At 40.5% G+C, this 19,630-nt stretch overlaps 1 protein-coding gene across 3 annotated transcripts in view; it reads left to right on the forward strand.

Moving 5' to 3' along the window:
- Positions 1–19,630, forward strand: part of bcor (BCL6 corepressor) — a 328,887-nt gene that overhangs the window by 94,055 nt on the left and 215,202 nt on the right. The window lies entirely within an intron of this gene.

A 19,630-nucleotide genomic window follows, 5' to 3' on the forward strand; every position in this document is an offset into this window, starting at 1 on the left:
CAACGTGGTCATTCTAAAAGATGAGAGACTTAACAAACAATCCAGGTCTTTTTCACTATATAATTTCAGTTACGTCACACTGTAAACTTTGGCTATAAATTCTGTGTCTTACAATCCTTTACTCCACAACCACCTGATGAAGGAGCAGTGCTCCAAAAGCTAGTGCTTCCAAATAAACCTGTTGGACAATAACCTGGTGTTATGTGATTTTTAGGTTTATTTGAAATTACAAGCTTTTGGACCGCTGCTCCTTTGTCAGGCTGAAGGAGCAGTGCTCTAAAAGCTTGTGATTTTAAATAAAACTGTTGGACTATAACCTGGTGTTGTGTGACTTCTGACTTTGTCCACCCCAGTCCAACACGACACCTCCACAGATGTTAACTGACCTATAGTTTCCAGCTTTATGTTTCCTTCCCTTCTTGAACAGTGGTGTCATATTAGCAGTTTTTCAAATCACTGTACCCTTCTGGATTCCAGTGAGTTTTGGAATATTTCAAGCAATGCCTCCATTATCTCTACAGCCATTCGTTTAAAATACTTAGATGCAGGCCTGGTGACTTGTCTGATTGTAGTTCCATTAGTTTGTCAAATACTTGGTCCCTTTTAGATAGAGACTGATACTTCCTTCCACAAGCACCTTGCTTATCTGTTATATTTGAGATGTTTATAGTGTCCTCCTTTGTGAAGATCGATGCAAAGTATTAGTTTAAATTATCTGCCATTCCCCATTATTAATTCCCCAGTTCATCCTCCAAGGGCCTCACAGTTCCTTTAGCTACTATCTTTCATTACATAAAACCCCAGAAATTCTTGCTGTTTCTTTTTATATTTCCTGCGAATTAACTTTCACAATCAATTTTCTCCTTTTTTATTAGCTTTTCAACCATTGGCTGCTGACTGCCACACAATTCCTAATCCTCTGACCTACCACTAGTTTTTCCTGCATTGCATGCCTTTGTTTCTGATTGGATACTCTCCTTGACCACTTATTTTAACTATCGGTGGTTTCTCTTTCATGCTGAGACCTTTTTGGTTGAATTATATTTTTGTTGAGTGATATGAGTATCTGCTTCAATATCCTCCACTGTTCATCCACTGACTTTCCCCTTTTAGTCTATTTTCCCAACCAGCTTTGGACAACTCTTTATTAATTACTTACTTATGTTGAGAATACAGGTTTGAGACCCATGTTGTTCTTAGAATGTGTTTTAAATTCTACTGTGCTGGGATCGCTATTGCTGAATATCCTTAATGACAAGATCTCTGATTATTCCTACCTATTACACATTACTAGATCTAAAATAATTTGTTAACGGGTTAAGCAACATACTGCTGTAAGAAAAAATCCCTGATGCATTGTACAAATTCATTTTCCATGTTATCCTCGCCCTTGAGGTTCATATTGTTAGAAGGAATTGAACAAAATAGTTAAATGGAGAACAACTACAGAATTCAGCATTGCAGGATTATTTAGGTATTCTTGTGCATGAGTCCCAAAACCGAGTGTGCAAGTACAGCAAGTAATTAAGAACGTTAATGGAAGGTGAACCTTAATTAGAAAAGGAATTGAAGATAAAAGTAAGGGTGTTTTGCCTCAGTTATATAGAGCATTGGTGGGATCACATCTCAAATACTGTATTCAGTTTTGTTCTCCTTATTTAAGGAATTATTGCTTTGAGAATATTCAGAGGAAATTTGCCAAATTGATTCCTGGAAAGTGTGGGTTGTATAATGAGGAAATTTAGGATCAATTTAGCTTGTTTCCACTTGAATTTATAAGAATAAGGGGTGACTTGATTTCAGTAAATCAAGTGTGATTTTGGAATTCGTTGCCTCAGAAGGTGATGGGGGAGAATTATTGAATATTTTTATGGTGGAGATGGTTAGATTCTTGTTAGAAACGGGAATTCCATACTATCTGGGATAGATGCAAATGTGGAATTCAAAAAACACTGATCAATCATGATTATATTGAATGGTAGAGAAGGCTTAAGAGGTGAATGGCCTGCTTCTGCACCACACCTGTCTGTTCATTCTCTCCTCACCCTTTACCCTGCCAAACAGTCCCCTCTCACTCCCACTTGCTTGTCTAAAGAATGGACAACGAGATCATTTTCAATTTTTTAACTCCTCTCCTCCTTCCTTTTCAGTTCTCTCAAGTGGTTTTGTTCACTTCTAAATGTATACATGTGTTTTTTAATAGAATGAGGAAATAATTTTCTCTTTGTGAACAATGTGCCTGCCTGATTTATCATTACAAACCATAATTATGAAATATTTACTTCAGGTATATATAGTACATTAGAAAAGGAATGGTATTTACTGGTTTGTTTAATTTATCTGTTACAGTTTCTAAAAATAGACAAGGATCTCAAGGCATTGATCATGGGTGGTCAGAAGCAAAGTCAAGGATGGATCGCTTTGGTCAGGGAGGCTAGGATTGCCTCTTTGGCTGGATTTGTGGTCGGAACAGTTTCAGAACACTTGGGTGGTCCTGCAGAAATCCAATTTAACATTTTAGTAACACTTTACAGGGCACCGAAGCACGCGTGACATTTCAAAAATATTATGTTGGAAGGTCTAGAATTAAAGCACAGCACCAGAGAAGGAACAAAGCTACAAGTTCCAGGCAGCAGAGAAGATAGGCCCCTCTCGGGAGGTGGGAGACTATTGGACACATTTCTAAAATATATGAAATTTTATAAGGATGCTTGAAATGTACTTGCCTTTTATTTAAGCATTTATACATGACTTTTCTTACATCTAAAAGGTAAATTTACAAAAACAATTCTAGCACAGTACTTTGCCCACCAGGAGGATACATCAGGAATTTAAGTTGTACTGACATCAATTAAATACCTGTTAAAATGACCAGAAATGCACTGAATTTGAATGGAAAAATTCTTTACATATTCTGTCAGCAGGGTGATACTTCAAATCATAATGCAATTTTGTCAAATTGCCTTAGTTCCTCAGATACCAAGACAGCATGAAAGCATTTTAGTGATTTTGTTGGTTCCCAATCATGGACAACTGATGTTTGGTGGCTATTTACTACCTCTTTAACTTTTCTATTTCCTTCTGCTTGCTCACTGTTGCTTTCTTGCATATTGGGTAATATTTAGGATTTTCAAAATTTTGATAGATTTCTTAATATGGATAAATATTTTAATAGAAGTAAAGCATTTTGAAGTCACCTTTGCTACTTGTTTCCCATAATCTTGCTGTACTCCTACTTTTATGATAAACCTTCCAGTAATGTCAACAATGCTGCTGAAAGCAAACTTCTTGTGCAATTGCAAAGCCTCCTTTAATGGGAATATTTCTGCAATAATACCAGCTTCCAAAAGGTGCTGAGTTCACTGTTACTGTTGATAAATTCACCAGTATAAATAACTCCTTGTGCAATATCTCTGCATAAGTAGAGATGGTTTTTGAATATGAAGACGATGTTGAATTTTTGGAGAAATTCTATACTAGGCAGCAAAGGTGTTAATTATGAGCCAGGCAGCGAGAATGAAAGAAAAATCAAAAGAACTGTGAATGCTGTAAATCAGAAACAAGAACAGAAGTTGCTGGAAAGCTCAGCAGCTCTGGCAGCATCAGTGAAGAGAAATCAGAGTTAAATTTTCCCCTCTGAGAAAGGGTTACTGGATCCGAAACGTTAACTCTGCTTTCTCTTCACAGATGCTTCCAGACCTGCTGATCTGGAATGAAATGGTGGATTTAACAGTTCGATACACCAAAGACAATTATTACTTCTCTATTATGCTTTTACAAGGAGTTGGGGGTGTGAGATGGGGTCGGTTAACTCAGTTGACTGGATGTCTGGTTTGTGATAGAGAGTGATGCTAACTGAGTGGGTTCAGTTCACGCACTGGTGGAGGTTGCCACATAGGACTATCCTTCTCAGTGACTCCCTCACATGAGGCATGTTGCCCCTCAGATTAAAACCATCACCAGTCTAACTATAGAGCTGTCCCATGGTCTGGTAAGACAATGGTGCCTTTACCTTTACTGCTTCTAAATTTACAGGGAGGCATCAAAACATCTCAAGATGGTACTTGTAATGGTGCAATCAGCAACAACTTTGGTACAATATTTTAAGCTTTCATAAATCCTCAAGGAAAAATGCATACAATTAGCTGTGTAGTTTTTTTTCTCTCTGACTTCAATTAACTTTCCTGGTTTTATACTGTTGAAATGTACTGCTTTCACAAATACAGTACTAGTTTCCTGAGACACAAATCATTAATGGTTTAATCTATATTTTCAAAATATTTCTCCTGATAGCGATTTATTTATAACTATCATGAGCTCTCTCACCACTCATTCTACTTGCATATTTGAATCCATTTGAGGTGTATCTTAGGTGACTGCACTGCCATTTATCTTTCTGATTTTTTTTTTTGCATTGAATCCCTAAACCTGTGGATCATGTAAGCCATTTCTGCCACTGAAGATGTTTTTCCCAGTACACATAATATTTGTACAAGTCATTTTAAGTCTATGCTTGTCAAAGTGAAAAACTGTTTCCAGCTATAATTAGCACAATAAATACCGGCCAGCCAGTGATGCCCACATCACAAAAGCAATTTTTTTTTAAAAGCAGGTATTTAGCATCATGGAAAATTAAATGCTACTTTCGGCCTTAAATTTTCTGGCTTGAGATTTTTTTGCTTCTTTGCTTGCCAGTCCTTGATTTTCCTTGATAAAGTGAATGGACAGAAAATAAATCCCAGGCTGGCAAGCACAGAGCAAAATATCATGGCCATTGGTGGGTCTTAAATCATTTAGTACAGTCAATGATATGGGCAGTTTCAGAGGGTACTTTGTGCTGCTATTACACTTAAAGTTTCAGCTCATTACCATTCAACATTTAAGTAGTGTAGTGGTTCAAGTTATCCCCTGTAGTTACATTGCTTAAACTTCTGCATTATGCCTACATGCTTTGTATGTTTCTTGTGTTTCCGATGACAGAGATTTCTGCTGATTGATGAGTACTGATATTTAGGAAACAGGAATGCACCATAACAAATTGGTTGGCAGTTGGATTGTCCAAGTTTTCTGATTTCAGTGGAAAGTGGTTGTGCAATCAAAGGACAGTTCTCTACCATGCAGTTTATATGCCACCAAAATTGAATTTCCATCCCACTCTGTGTCAAACACTGGACAAATGTAGTATAATGAGCAGAATACAGAGTTCCTGCTTCACTACCCCAACTACAGAAGTAACATTCCCTACTTAGTCAGAGGACTAGCTTTTTCAATCCAAGATCTTCCATCTTGTGCACTTCTTGTCCACACCTCATAACAAATGAGATTGGTACTTAGTGCCCAAATTAGTGCTGTTTTTAGACTGTAGGCACACCACGCAAAAATTTTTATTTAGATTGCCCAAATAATACCTATACAATAATGATACAGTGAAATCTTTTAATTTATCATTCTGAATGGGTTCAAATCCAATAACACCCTCCCATCCTGGCACTTTCCCCTGCCACCGCAGGAACTGTAAAACCTGTGCCCACACCTCCTCCCTCACCTCTATCCAAGGCCCTAAAGGAGCCTTCCACATCCACTAATATCATTTATTGTATCCGTTGCTCCCGATGCGGTCTCCTCTACATTGGGGAGACTGGGTGCCTCCTAGCAGAGCGCTTTAGGGAACATCTCCGAGACACCCGCAGCAAACAACTAAACCGCCCCGTGGCCCAACATTTCAACTCCCCCTCCCACTCTGCCGAGGACATGGAGGTCCTGGGCCTCCTTCACCGCCGCTCCCTCACCACCAGACGCCTGGAGGAAGAACGCCTCATCTTCCGCCTCGGAACACTTCAACCTCAGGGCATCAATGTGGACTTCAACAGCTTCCTCATTTCCCCTTCCCCCACCTCATCCTAGTTTCAAACTTCCAGCCCGCACTGTCCCCTTGACCTGTCCGGACTTGTCCGACCTGCCTAGCTCCTTTTCCACCTATCCACTCCACCCTCTCCTCCCTGACCTATCACCTTCATCTCCTCCCCCGTTCACCTATTGTACTCTATGCTACTTTCTCCCCACCCCCACCCTACTTTAGCTTATCTCTCCACGCTTCAGGCTCTCTGCCTTTATTCCTGATGAAGGGCTTTTGCCCGAAACGTTGATTTTGCTGCTCGTCGGATGCTGCCTGAATTGCTGTGCTCTTCCAGCACCACTGATCCAGAACCAGACTGAAAGACCAGTCCTAATCAACACTGCCATCTAGTTTCTTCATATAACATTTATAGCTATTTAGGGTGTGGGTTTGCTCGCTGAGCTGTAGGTCCGATATCCAGACATTTCATTACCTGGCTAGGTAACATCATCAGTGGTGACCTCCAAGTGAAGTGAAGCTGTTGTCTCCTGCTTTCTATTTATATCTTTCTCCTGGATGGGGTTCCTGGGGTTTGTGGTGATGTCATTTCCTGTTCGTTTTCTGAGGGGTTGATAGATGGCATCTAGATCTATGTGCTTGTTTATGGCATTGTGGTTGGAGTGCCAGGTCTCTAGGAATTCTCTGGCATGTCTTTGCTTAGCCTGTCCCAGGATAGATGTGTTGTCCCAGTCGAAATGGTGTTTTTTTTCATCCGTGTGTAGGGCTATGAGGGAGAGAGGGTCGTGTCTTTTTGTGGCTAGCTGGTGTTCATGTATCCTGGTGGCTAACTTTCTTCCTGTTTGTCCTACATAGTGTTTGTGGCAGTCCTTGCATGGAATTTTATAGATGACGTTGGTTTTGTCCATGGGTTGTACTGGGTCTTTTATGTTTGTTAGTTTTTGTTTGAGAGTGTTGGTAAGTTTGTGTGCTACTAGGATTCCGAGGGGTCTCAGTAGTCTGGTTGTCATTTCTGAAACTTCTTTGATGTATGGTAAGGTGGTTAGGGTTTCTGGCTGTGTTTTGTCTGCTTGTCGTGGTTTGTTCTTGAGGAATCTGTGCACTGTGTTTTTTGAGTATCCGTTCTTCTTGAATACGTCGTATAGATGGTTCTCCTCTGTTTTTCGAAGTTCGGCTGTGCTGCGGTGTGTGGTGGCTCGTTGGAATAGGGTTCTGATACAGCTTTGTTTGTGTGTGTTGGGATGGTTGCTGGTGTAGTTAAGTATTTGGTCAGTGTTTGTCGGTTTTCTGTATACGCAGGTTTGTAACTCTCCCTTGTCCTTTCTTTCTACTGTGACATCCAGGAATGCGAGTTTGTTGTCAGTTTCTTCCTCCTTGGTGAACTTTATGCCTGTGAGGGTGTTGTTAATGATATTAAATGTCTCTTCTATCTTGTTTTGTTTTGTGATGACAAAAGTGTCATCTATGTAGCAAACTCAGATTTTTGGTTTGATGGTTGGTAGGGCTGTTTGTTCTAGTCTTTGCATTACCGCTTCCACTATGAATCCTGATAGCGGAGATCCCATGGGTGTGCCGTTGGTTTGTTTGTAGACTATGTTGTTGAAAGTGAAGCGGGTGGTGAGGCACAGGTCCACTACCTTCATGATATTTTTGTTGGTAATGTGATTGATGGTGGTGTGTGTGTGATGGTCTCTTCTAAAAGTGTGGCGAGTGTTTCCTTTGCCAGGTCGATGTTGATGGAGGTGAACAGTGCTGTTACGTCGAATGAGATCATTGTTTCGTCTTCCTCTATTTTGGTGTTTTTGAAGATTTTTAGGAATTCCTGGGTGGAGTGGATGGAGTGCTGTGACTCTTCTACTAGGTATTTCAGTCTTGCGTGTAGTTCTTTGGCCAGTCTGTAAGTTGGAGTTCCAGGTAGTGAGACTATAGGTCTGAGGGGGGGCTCCTGGTTTATGGATTTATAGCTATGCCAAAATCACAGCAAAATATTTTTATTTAAGTGGTCGGCATTATATTATTACTTTCATCTCCCCTTGTCCTCCTTTTATGAAGATAGACACTCAGACAGCACATTGGACACCATCCAGTACTCTGCTCAATTGGCCATTTTAAGCCAGCTATTCAACTGCAGCAAGAACATGACTGACATAGCCAATCCTGCCCTCAGCTGTGCAGTTCCATTTGCTGTTCAAGATACTAATCAGAAGAAGAAACTGAAGGTATCATCCATGACAGAAAAGTTAACTCTCAAATCCCAAAAAAATACAAACAGCAGCAGCTTGCACTTAGAATATATAACACAATATAATATCCCAAAGGAATGTTATCAAATGGAATTTGACACCAAGCTACATAAGGAGATAATTAGAAAAAATAGAAATTGCTGGAAAACCTTAGCAGGTCTGGCAGCAGCTATGGAGAGAATTCAGAGTTAATGTTTTGGCCCAATAACCCTTCCTCAGAACCTGAAGAACAGCTCTGAAGAAGGATTACTGGACTTGAAACCTGAAAAATATTTCCAGTTATTATTGTCCCACAATTGGTGACCAAGCCTTCAGTTGTTAGGGCTTAGGCTTTGGAAATCCGTCCCTATACATCTGCCTCTCTACTTTATTTCCTCATTTAAGTCACTCCGTAAAGCCGTCCTTTGACCAAGTTTGTGGACATCTGCTTTATCATCTCCTTATCTGTTGCAGTGTCAGACTTCATCTTGGAATGCTCTTATAAATACTCTTGAGGCATTTTGCTATATTAAATGTGCTATATAAATTGTTGTTATGATTTTCATTTGGTCTTGTTACATATTTCATCAAATTATGCCTATCTCCAACATCTAGGCTTTTGTTGTTTGTAATCTTAACTTTGAAGCTTTTTTTAAGCAACCAAAGCTCTCTTTTAAAAGAAATTGTGTTCGAACAAATTTGTAGATCAGGTTGAGGTTCTGGATGTAAGTTTGGTCACTGAGCTGGAAGGGTCGTTTCAGACATTTTGTCACCATACTAGGTAACATTTTCACTGAGCCTCTGAATGAAGTACTGGTGGTGTAGCCTGCATTCTACTTACTTATATATGTCTGAGTTTCCTAGGGTTGGTAATGTCATTTCCTGTGGTGACATTATTTCCTGTGGTGACATAATTTCCTATGGTGATGTCACTTGCAGTTCTTTTTCTTGGGGGTGGTAAATGGGATCCAAGTCAATGTGTTTGTTCGTAGAGTTCCAGTTGGAATGCCATGCTTCTCGGAATTCTCGTGCGTGTCTCTGTTTGGTTTTTCCTAGGATGGATGTGTTGTCCCAGTCAAAGTGGTGTCCTTCCTCATCCATATGTAAGGATATTAGTGAGAGTGGGTCATGTCATTTTGTGGCTAGTTGATGTTCATGTATCCTGGTGGCCAGTTTTCTGCCTGTTTATCCAATGTAGTATTTGTTACAATTCTTGCAAGGTATCTTGTAAATGGCATTAGTTTTGCTTGTTGTCTGTACAGAATTTTTCAAGTTCATTAGCTGCTGTTTTAGTGTGTTGGTGGGTTTGTAGGTTACCATGATACCGAAGGGCCTGAGTAGTCTGGCAGTCATTTCCGAGATGCCTTTGATGTAGGGGAGAGTGGCTAGGGTTTCTGGACGTATTGTCTCTTTGTTTGGGTTTGTTGCTCAGAAATCGGTGAGCGTGTTCATTGGGTATCCATTCTTTTTTAATACACTGTGCAGGTGATTTTCCTCTGCTCCGCGTAGTTCCTCTGTGCTGCAATGTTTGGTGGCTCATTGAAATAATGTTCGTTTGTGGATGTTGGGATGATTGCTTCTGTAGTTCAATATTTGGTTCGTATGTGTTTTTTTTCCTGTAGATGCTGATTTGAAGTTCCCCATTGGCTGTTCGTTCTACTGTGACATCTAGGAATGGCAGTTTGTTGTTGTTGTTTTCCTCCTTTTGAGTGAATGTTATGCCAGTAAGGCTGTTATTGATGGCCTTGAAGGTTTCCTCTAATTTGTTTAGTTTAGTGATGGCAAAGGTGTCATCCACGTAGCGGACCCGAACTTTGGGTTGGATGGTTGGCTGAGCTGTTTGTTAGAGTCTCTGCATTACTGCCTCTACTAAGAACCCTGATATTGGAGATCCCATGGGTGTTCTTTTGGTTTGTTTTTAGGTTTTGCTGATGAAGGTGAAGTGGGTGGTAAGGCATAGGTCCGCGAGCTTGATGATACTGCCCTTGCTGATGACGTTGGTGGTGTTTGGTGTATGTGTCTTTTGGTGGTTCTTATAATGTAGTCAGTGTTTCCTTGGCCAAGTTGATGTTGATGGATGTGAACAGGGCTGTTACGTCAAAGGAGACCATTATTTCATCCTCTTCTATCTTGGTGTCTTTGGTCCTCAGGAATTCTTGGGTGGGGTGGATGGAGTGGTGTGAGTTTTCTACTCAGTGTTTTAGTCTTTGGTGTAGCTCCTTGGCCAGTCTGTAAGTGGGTGTTCCAGGTAGTGGGACTATGGGTCTGAGGGGGGGGCTCCTGGTATGTGAATTTTGGGTCATCCGTAGAAGCGTGATGTGTTGGATCTGTCTGGTTTCAGTTTTTGGAAGTCAGTCTTATTTACTTCTGCAGATCGCTGAAGTTTTTTGAATAGGCTGTGATTCGGTTCTCTAGTTGTGAGGTTGGGTCTATAGCCACTTGTTGGTAAGTATTGGTATCTGCAAGTAGTGCATTTGCTTTCTCAATGTAGTCTGTTTGATTTAAGATGACTGTCAAGTGTCCTTTGTCTGCAGGTAGAATAACAATGTTTTTATCTTTTTTCAGTCTTTTTCAGTAAAATTGTGTTCTCTTCTAAAATAGACAATGAAAGAAAATTTAAAATTAGTACTAAAAACATGTAACATAAATAAAAGGACAGAGGGCAAAATGTTGAGGGGAAATTAATACATTTTGTACATGTTTTACATTTAAAATGTGGGGTAATTATTCCTACAACAAAGCTATTGCTGTGGTTTCAGAAGCCTTATAATGTAATACTAATGTTTATTTCAGGATCAAATAAGTGTCTGACCTGAAAGAAAAGGATATAGTTGACAACAGAAGAAGTATCTTTGAATATAGTGCTGTCCAGAGATTATAGAATATTACAACATTTTGGTTTATTTCTGTTTCTAATTTAATTGACTGGACAAGTCAAAAATGTTTTGGAGCATTTTGGAGCAGTGTAGTGAAGATACAGCACACTGACCACTACAGGTGTACTGTAAGTCTTGTTGACTGCCCCTTTGGGTTCTTTTAAAGAAATCTACTTTCATTATTTAATTAACTATCATTTATAATTTTGCATTTCCTAGAAATTTAGAAATTCCATTGTTTATATAGAAAGCTAAATGTAATATGAGAATTGATCATTGAGATACACCAAAATTACTTTTACCATTCAAACAATACATTATTAATTGGCCTCTACTTCGTCTTATCTATTCATATTGTATCTTAATTTCTAATTTTTACTTTCCCTGCTGTCTACTGGCAAAATTTTACTTGTAGTCAGGGAAAATTCTATTTTTGTACTCAGCTTGTTGACAGGTTAGGAAGGGGGAAGAATTTTATTTTTGCACTTTGGAAAAGAACAGTCACTCACGACTGTTATATACCTTGTTAGTGTTGGTTTTATATGTGCAACAATGAACTAACAACATAGGTATTCTGCATATCCTTAACTCATAATTGAACAACTTATGGCCCAGGTAATCAATACCATGGTTTCTGTGCAGAATTGTGTCTGTGAGTTCGGTACATCACCAGCTTTAAAAAGCCAATGTCAGAATGAAGCGAATCTCACTTAGGCACATTGACTGTCACAACCAGGCATGCACTCACTCATGCTTATGTGCATATGAACTCACGCTCATACACTGACGCATGCTTGCCTGCTCACACAGACATATACCATGCTCATTTACTTCCTTCTCCAACCTGAATAATCCTTTAATACACATAAACTTTCCTTAGTTAAAACATTATGTTCAGTAAAAAAAGGTTTATTGTTAGTTGAAAAAAAATTAGGTGATAGCTGGGGCAATTGATAATATTGTTAGAGACTAATCAGTTCCAACAGCTGAGAGAAGCACACAGTTCTCAGTAGAAAGAAAAGCCTGAGATTCAATCTTATAAAGCAAGTTGTGTAACTGTTTACCTAGTGCTTTTCAGATACACCTTTTCTTTGGAGGGCTGATTCACATTATAACTGTAGGGTTAGCATGAAGCCGTTCAATTTTGTACTAATACTGTGGGTAAAAGCATTCTGTTTCTGATGGTCTGACATTGGAATAAAATGGCATGAATGATTCTTAAAGCAAACAGCCCACCATTTCGGAATCCATTTAAGGCCCTGGTAGCAAACATAATTCACAAGTTGTGTTTTTTTTATTCATTCATGGGATGTGTACATCTCTGGCTCGGCCAGAATTTATTGTCCATCTCTAACTGCTCTTGAATGTTGGTGATAAGCCACCTTCCTGAACCATTATAGCTTGTGATGTGAAATGTAAGCGTGAAACAATTTTGACTTTATACCAACTTGGAGATACTGTCAGACTTTCAATAGAAATCTTTTTATCTAAGGTGTTCATGACATCAGTGGTGGGCAAGTTGTTGGAGGGAATCCTGAGGGATAGGATGTTCTTGTATTTGGAAAGGCAAGGACTGATTAGGGATAGTCAATATGGCTTTGTGCGTGGGAAATCATGTCTCATAAATTTGATTGAATTTTTTGAAGGAGTAACAAAGAGAATTGATGAGGGCAGAGTGTTAGATGTGATCTATATGGACTTCACTAAGGTGTTCGACAAGGTTCCCCCCTGGGAGACTGGTTAGCAAGATTAGATCTCGTGGAATACAGGAAGAGCTAGCCATTTGGATACAGGACAGGCTCAAAGGTAGAAGACAGAGGGTAGTGGTGGAGGCTTGTTTTTCAGAATGGAAGCCTATGACCAGTGGAGAGCCACAAAGATCAGTACTGGGTCCACTACTTTTCTTCATTTATATAAATAATTTGGATGTGAGCATATGAAGTATAGTTAGTAAGTTTGCAGATGACACCAAAATTGGAGGTGTAGTGGACAGCGAAGAGGGTTACCTCAGATTACAACAGGATCTTGACCAGATGGGCCAATGGACTGAGAAGTAGCAAATGGACTTTAATTCAGATAAATGCGAGGTACTGCATTTTGGGATAGCAAATCTTAGCAGGACTTATACACTTAATGGTAAGGTCCTGGGGAGCATTGCTGAACAAAGAGACCGTGGAGTACAGGTTCTTAGCTCCTTGAAAGTGGAGTTGCAGGTAGATAGGATAGTGAAGGAGGCGTTATGTATGCTACCCTTTATTGGTCAGAGTATTGAGTACAGGAGTTGGGAGGTCATGTTGCGGCCGTACAGGAAATTGGTTAGGTCACTGTTGGAATATTGCAAGCAGTTCTGGTCTCCTTCCTATCAGAAAGATGTTGTGAAACTTGAAAGGGTTCAGAAAAGATTTACAAGGATGTTGCCATTATTGGAGGATTTGAGCTACAGGGAGAGGATGGACAGGCTGGGGCTGTTTTCCCTGGAGCGTCAGAGGCTGAGGGGTGATCTTTATAGAGGTTTATAAAATCATAAGGGGCATGGATGGTCTCTTCCCTGGGGTGGGGGGAGTCCAGAACTAGAGGGCATAGGTTTAGGGTGAGAGGGGAAAGATATAAAAGAGACCTAAGGGGCAATGTTTTCACATAGAGGGTGGGGGTGGAGACTGGTACAATTGCAACATTTAAGAGGCATTTGGATGGGTGTATGAATAGGAAGGATTTGGAGGGATATGGGCCGGGTGTTGGCAGGTGGGACGAGATTGGGTTGGGGTATGTGGTCGGCATGGACGGCTTGGACTGAAGGGTCCGTTTCTGCGACTCTACGACCAAATGTGAAGGAACAGGCAATGGAATTGTTGATCTTTACTTTTAAAAATTGAAATATCGAGAGATCAGTGTCAAAGTAAAGTTTTACTGCAAAGCAAAATCCAAAGAAAATGTGAATGTCCCTGTGAACATTTAAAAACCCTGATTTTTTAGTTTTGAAATTAGGAGAAGTGAGATTGTGTTGGTCCAGTGCACTGAATTGTCTGCAGTTACAGAGCAATCCCTTTAGAGTGATCAAATGTAACATGAAGCGAAATTCCGTGGCAGCCTTGCTTCATTAGGAAGACCCTATTGGAAGCGTTCCACACAACCGCCACTTCTTGAAAATTCCATTGACTGAAGGGTGCTCCTTAGGCTTATTGTCTGCTAATGCTTCATCCCAAACTTTTTTCAAACAGTTTTGTCATGGTGGTTTGCAATTGCTCTTCTCCCTGGGCATGGTGAGGAGGCACAGCTAGAGTTTACTAATTTCTCCCAGATATAAAGTTTACCTCAACTGGAACAGGAATTGAATCTATGTCTTTGATGTCATTCTGAGTCACAAACAAGCCATGTACCTAACTAGCCTCCATTTTAATTTTGCAATAGCTGCATGGTGTACTTCCCTTGCAAGTGGAGACAGTTTACATACAGCACAAAAAGGGGCCATTAATTGAAGGCTCTTATGGTGCAGTGGCAGCATTGGTCCCTCTGAGCTAGGAGGCTTGGGTTCAAGTCCCATCTATTCCAGTGGTGGCAATGACTTTTCTGAACAAGTTGATTAGAAAGTATCTAAAGTACTAACGGTGGGAAGGCAAACATAAACAATATAAAATACATTTATTGAGAGCTCTTTGGTGCAGTAGTGGTGTCCCTGTTTCTGAGCCAGAGGCCTCAGTTTGAACCCCACCTACTCCATAATATGTGTCATAATATGTCTGATCAAATTGATTTAGAAATACTTGTGCTTCCAGCTTAAGTCCCACTTCTATTCAGGTTTTCCTGAATCAGGAGTCATGCCTAGAGAGGCCCTGGTGCCTGAAGAATCATTCCTTTTATCTCCCATCCTCATCCATTGTTTGGTTTCCTTTCAAACAATGAACTCTTATTCCTAATTTAGAATTCAGCTTGTGCAAAAATCTTGCAAAGCGTGTCAAATGTTCAGCAGTTTGCACCAAACCATTTAAATTCCTTCAGCTATATAAAAACAAATGAAGGAAAACACTGGCAACCTTCTCAACAAAATGAAGAAGAAATGCAAAGATCAACAAAAGCCTGAGTCAATACATACACTACCTTACTCCAGGAACCAGGACCCAGAATCCTGATGCACCAATGTGAAAGAGGCAAGAGGCATATCATAGAATCCTTACAGTGTGGAAAGATGCCATTTGGCCCATTGAGTCTGCATTGACCCTTTGGATAATATTCCACCCAAAACCCAGCCCACCTGTAGCTCTGCCTTTCGCATGGCTAATCCACCTGGCCTGCACATCCCATGACAATCAACCTATCAACCTAACCCGCACTTCTGAGGAAGGGTCACTCTACTCAAAATGATAACTCTGCTTTCTTGCCACAGATGCTGCCAGAGCTGCTGAAATTTTCCAGCAATTTCTGTTTTAGTTTCTGATTTATAGAATCCGTAGTTTTTTTTTGTCTTTACTAACCTGCACACATTTGTACCGTGGGGGTAAACAGGAGCACCCGGCAGCAACCCCACGCAGACATGGGGAAAATGTACAAACTCTACACAGACGGTCGTCCAAGAGTAACTTGAACCTGGGTCTTCGTGCTGTGAGGCACTGTGCTGCATGTTTGGCATACTCATACCCAGAGTTGGAAATTCTGTTGTGGGGTGGCATTTTCAATAGAGTGATTTAAAAGAAATGAATATATTCTGATAACAGAGCTTTTTTTGCAATTAAAAACTGCTAGGCAGAAAATCGGGCATGAACAAATTTAGCAAATGTACACAAATTCAGTTTTCCAAATGAAATAACATTCCATATCCCATATTGCTGTATCATTAGCAACGTATTAAAATATGCTTTCCTGGGAGATTGGAGAATCCTAATAATTCTGTTTGTATCTGTAACCACCTTATCTCTATTTGCAACTGTGTCTTTCTCATCTAAAGGTCTGTTTTAAGCTCTATCCCAGAATTGACACCTATTCTAACTGAAGTCCTATGCAGACCCCTTGCTGCAGTACTTCTTGAAAATATTCATTTATGGGAAGTAAATATCATCACTTGACTATCATATATTGCCCATCCCTAGTTACCCTTGAGAATGTGCTGGTGCCATATTGAACTGTTGCAGGAGGAGTAAAATCTTTGACAATGAAGGAATGGTGATATATTTCCAAGTCAAAAAGGGAACTTGCAAGTGATGTCTCAGAGATTCATGTTTCCGTTGCCATTGTTGTCCCTGGTGGTCGTGGTCATGGGTTTGGAAGATGCTACCTAAGGAGACATGGTGATTTTCAGCAGTGCATCTTGTAGATGGTTATGCACTGCTGGTACTGTGCATCAATTTGGTTAGGGAATGAATGTTTGTGGATGTGTCTCCAATGAATTGGAGTGCTGTATCCTGAATGGTGTCAAGTTTCTGGAATGCTGTTGAAACTGTTCTCATCCAGGTGATTGGACCAAATACACTACTACTGCACCACGAGAGCCCTCTAGCCTTAGCATATTACAACATACCTCTGGACCAAGTGGGACTTAGTGTCACTACCTCTGAGCTTGGGTCTACCATGTTACAAGACCTTCCCCCTGCACCCTAATTAGTGTTTTTATGCTGCTTCCGTTGCTGACTTCCATCAGTTATGTTGTTAGACTGAGCCCTGCCTGCCTGCATGGAAGTACAGCAATAAGAACAAAGACCAAAGAACAGTACAGCACAGGAACAGCCCTTTGACCCACCAAACCTGCACTGACACATGATACCTTTCCCAACTAAAAGGCTTTTACCTCTATGCAGTCCATATTCCTCTGTTGCCTGCCTAATTCTGTATCTGTCAAGGTGCCTACGAAATGTTATTGTGTCTGCTTTTACTACCTCATCTGATAGCACATTCCAGGCACTCACCAGCCTCTGTATTAAAAGCTTACCTCTCACATCTCCTTTAAATTTTCCCCCTTTTACCTTAAAGATATATTGCCTAGAAATTGACATTTCTGCACTGGGGAAAAAGACTTTTACTATCCATGCCTCTCAATTTTGTAAACCTCTGCCAGGTCATACACTCAGTCTCCGACATTCATGTGGAAACAAACCAAGGGTTTCCAATCTCTATTCAGACAAGAAATCCTGGTAAACTTTTTTTCTGTACCCTCTACAAAGCTTCCATATCCTTCAAGATAGTGTGGTGACCAGAATTGTACATAATATTTCAATTATGGTCCAACTGTATGGCTGCAATATGATTTGCCAATTTTTATACTTGTATGAAGTCAAGCATGCCATACATTTTTTGACCACCTTACTCACTTGTGTTGCCACTTTCAGGGAATTGCGGACCTGTATGCCAAAGTCCCTCTATATGTCAATGCTCCTGAGGATTCTGCTATTTACTTCCCTCCTGCATGAGACCTTCCAAATTGCATCACCTCACATTTTTCTGCATTAAATTCCATCTGCCATTTCTCCACCCAAGTCTTCAGGCTATCAGTATGCTGCTATTTCCCTGACAATCTTCCTCCCTATCACCAGCTCCTCCAATGTTTGTGTCATCTGCAATTGCTAATCAGACAACCCTACATTTCTGTTCCAAATCATGTATATATATTACATACAACAGGGGTCCCAGCACTGATCCCTGTGGAAAAGCACTGGTCACGGATCTCCAGTCAGAAAATGATCCTTCCACCACTACTCTCTGTCTTCAATAACCAATCCAATTCTGTAGCTCTTCCCAGCTCACCACAGATCTCTTATGTCTTCACCTTCTGAATCAGTCTGCCAGGAGCAACCTTGTGAAAGGCCTTACTAAAGTCCATGTCGACAACATCCTCAATAATCATCTTTGTCACTTCCTCAATCGAGTTTGTGAGACAGGCAGTCATGCTGCCTGTTGTTAAGTCCATGGTTTTCCAAAATGAAGAAATTCTGTCCTTAGAAATCTTCTCCTATTATTTCCTTACCACTGATGTAAGGCTCACTGGTGTGTAATTTCCTGGATTATTCCTGTTGCTGTTCTTAAGCAAAGGAACAATGTTGGGTATTCCCCAATCCTCCAGGACCTCACCTACAAACTGTACAAGGCCCCAGCAATTTCCTTCCTCATCTCCCTCTGTACTCTTGGAAAGATCCCGTCAAATCCTGAGGACTTGTCTCCCAAATGTTTTTCAAAATTCCCAACACTACCTTCTTTTTCATATCACAATGCCCTAGGATATCACCATGCCCATCTCAGCACAGCAGTAACCTCTGCTGTCTCACAGAGCCAGGGACCCAGATTTGATTCCAGCTTTGGGCAACTGTCTGGAGTTTGCACATTCTCCCTGTGTCTGCTTGGGTTTCCTCTGAGTCCTCTGGTTTCCTCCCACAGTATGAAGATGTGCAGATTAGGTGGGTTGACTATTCTAAATTGATTTATATTGTGCAAGCTAGATAAGTTAACTATGGTATATGTGGGATTATAGAGATAGGGTGAAATGGTCTTCAGAGGGTCACTGCAGATTCAGTGGCAGAATGGACTCGATCTGCACTGTTGGGACTGTACGATTCCATGATCCACCATGTCTTTCTCCTTTGTGAATACTGATGCAATGTATTCACTAAGGGCCTCCCTTATATGCTCTGGCTCCATGCATAAGTTTTCTCCTTTGTTCATTCATTTCTCTAGTTGCCCACTTGCTTCATATATTTGTATATAAAGCCTTGGGATTTTCCTTAATCCTGTTTACCAAGGTCATTTTATGGCCCCTTTCAACTCTCCTAATTCTTTAAGTTCTTTCCTGCTTTCTTTATATTCCTTGAGGGCTCTGTATTCAGTTTCTTGAACCTTATGTAAGCTTCCTTTTTCTTTCTGACTAAACTCTCAACTTCTCTCGTCACCCAAGATTCCTGAATCTTCCCATTCTTATCCTTCATTTTCACGGGAACATGCTAGTCCTGAACATTAATCACTGGCCTTTAAAAGATGCCCACATGGCAGATGTGGATTTAACCTCTAAGAGCTGACCCCAATTTACATTCCCCAGTTCCTGCCTAATATTGTCATAGTTAGCCTTCCTCTCATTGAATAATTTCAGCCAAGGACTACTCTTATCTTTTACCATAAATAACATGAAATTTACAGAACTATCAGATGAGCATTGTAGGCCACTGTTTGAAGAGCATGGAGTTTTTCCATTGGCTTTACCAACATTCCACCCATAACCATCAAGAACATAGTTCATCATGCTCAAAATTCCTGGCTTCCTATCCTTGCAAACACTGCTGCCGTAAGTTAAAAGTCACACAACACCAGGTTATAATCCAACAGGTAGTCCAACTACCTTTCGGAGCGCTGCTCCTTCATCAGGTGGTTGTGTGAAGGAGCAGCGCTCCGAAAGCTAGTGCTTCCAGTTAAATCTGTCGGACTATAACTTGGTGTTGTGATTTTTTTAACTTTGTACACCCCAGTCCAACACCGACATCTCCAAATCATGACTGCTGCCCGACACATCCACTGGCTGATGCAAACTCCCAAGCTGGGTGAAACCTTTTGGATTGCAGATCATTTCCCACTCTGTTCAATTCACTCATCTTGTTTGCCCATTTTATACCCCATATGGTGCAACCTTCCTGAGCAAAATCTACAGTAGACATCATTTGGAACAGGGAATGGAAAATACATCAGACCCCTAGTTGGCAGTTATTGAGCTA

This window comes from Chiloscyllium plagiosum, unplaced genomic scaffold (assembly GCF_037043375.1).
Source record: "Chiloscyllium plagiosum isolate Xiang-an unplaced genomic scaffold, Cpla_swu_hap1 HiC_scaffold_12, whole genome shotgun sequence".
Lineage (NCBI taxonomy): Eukaryota > Metazoa > Chordata > Chondrichthyes > Orectolobiformes > Hemiscylliidae > Chiloscyllium > Chiloscyllium plagiosum.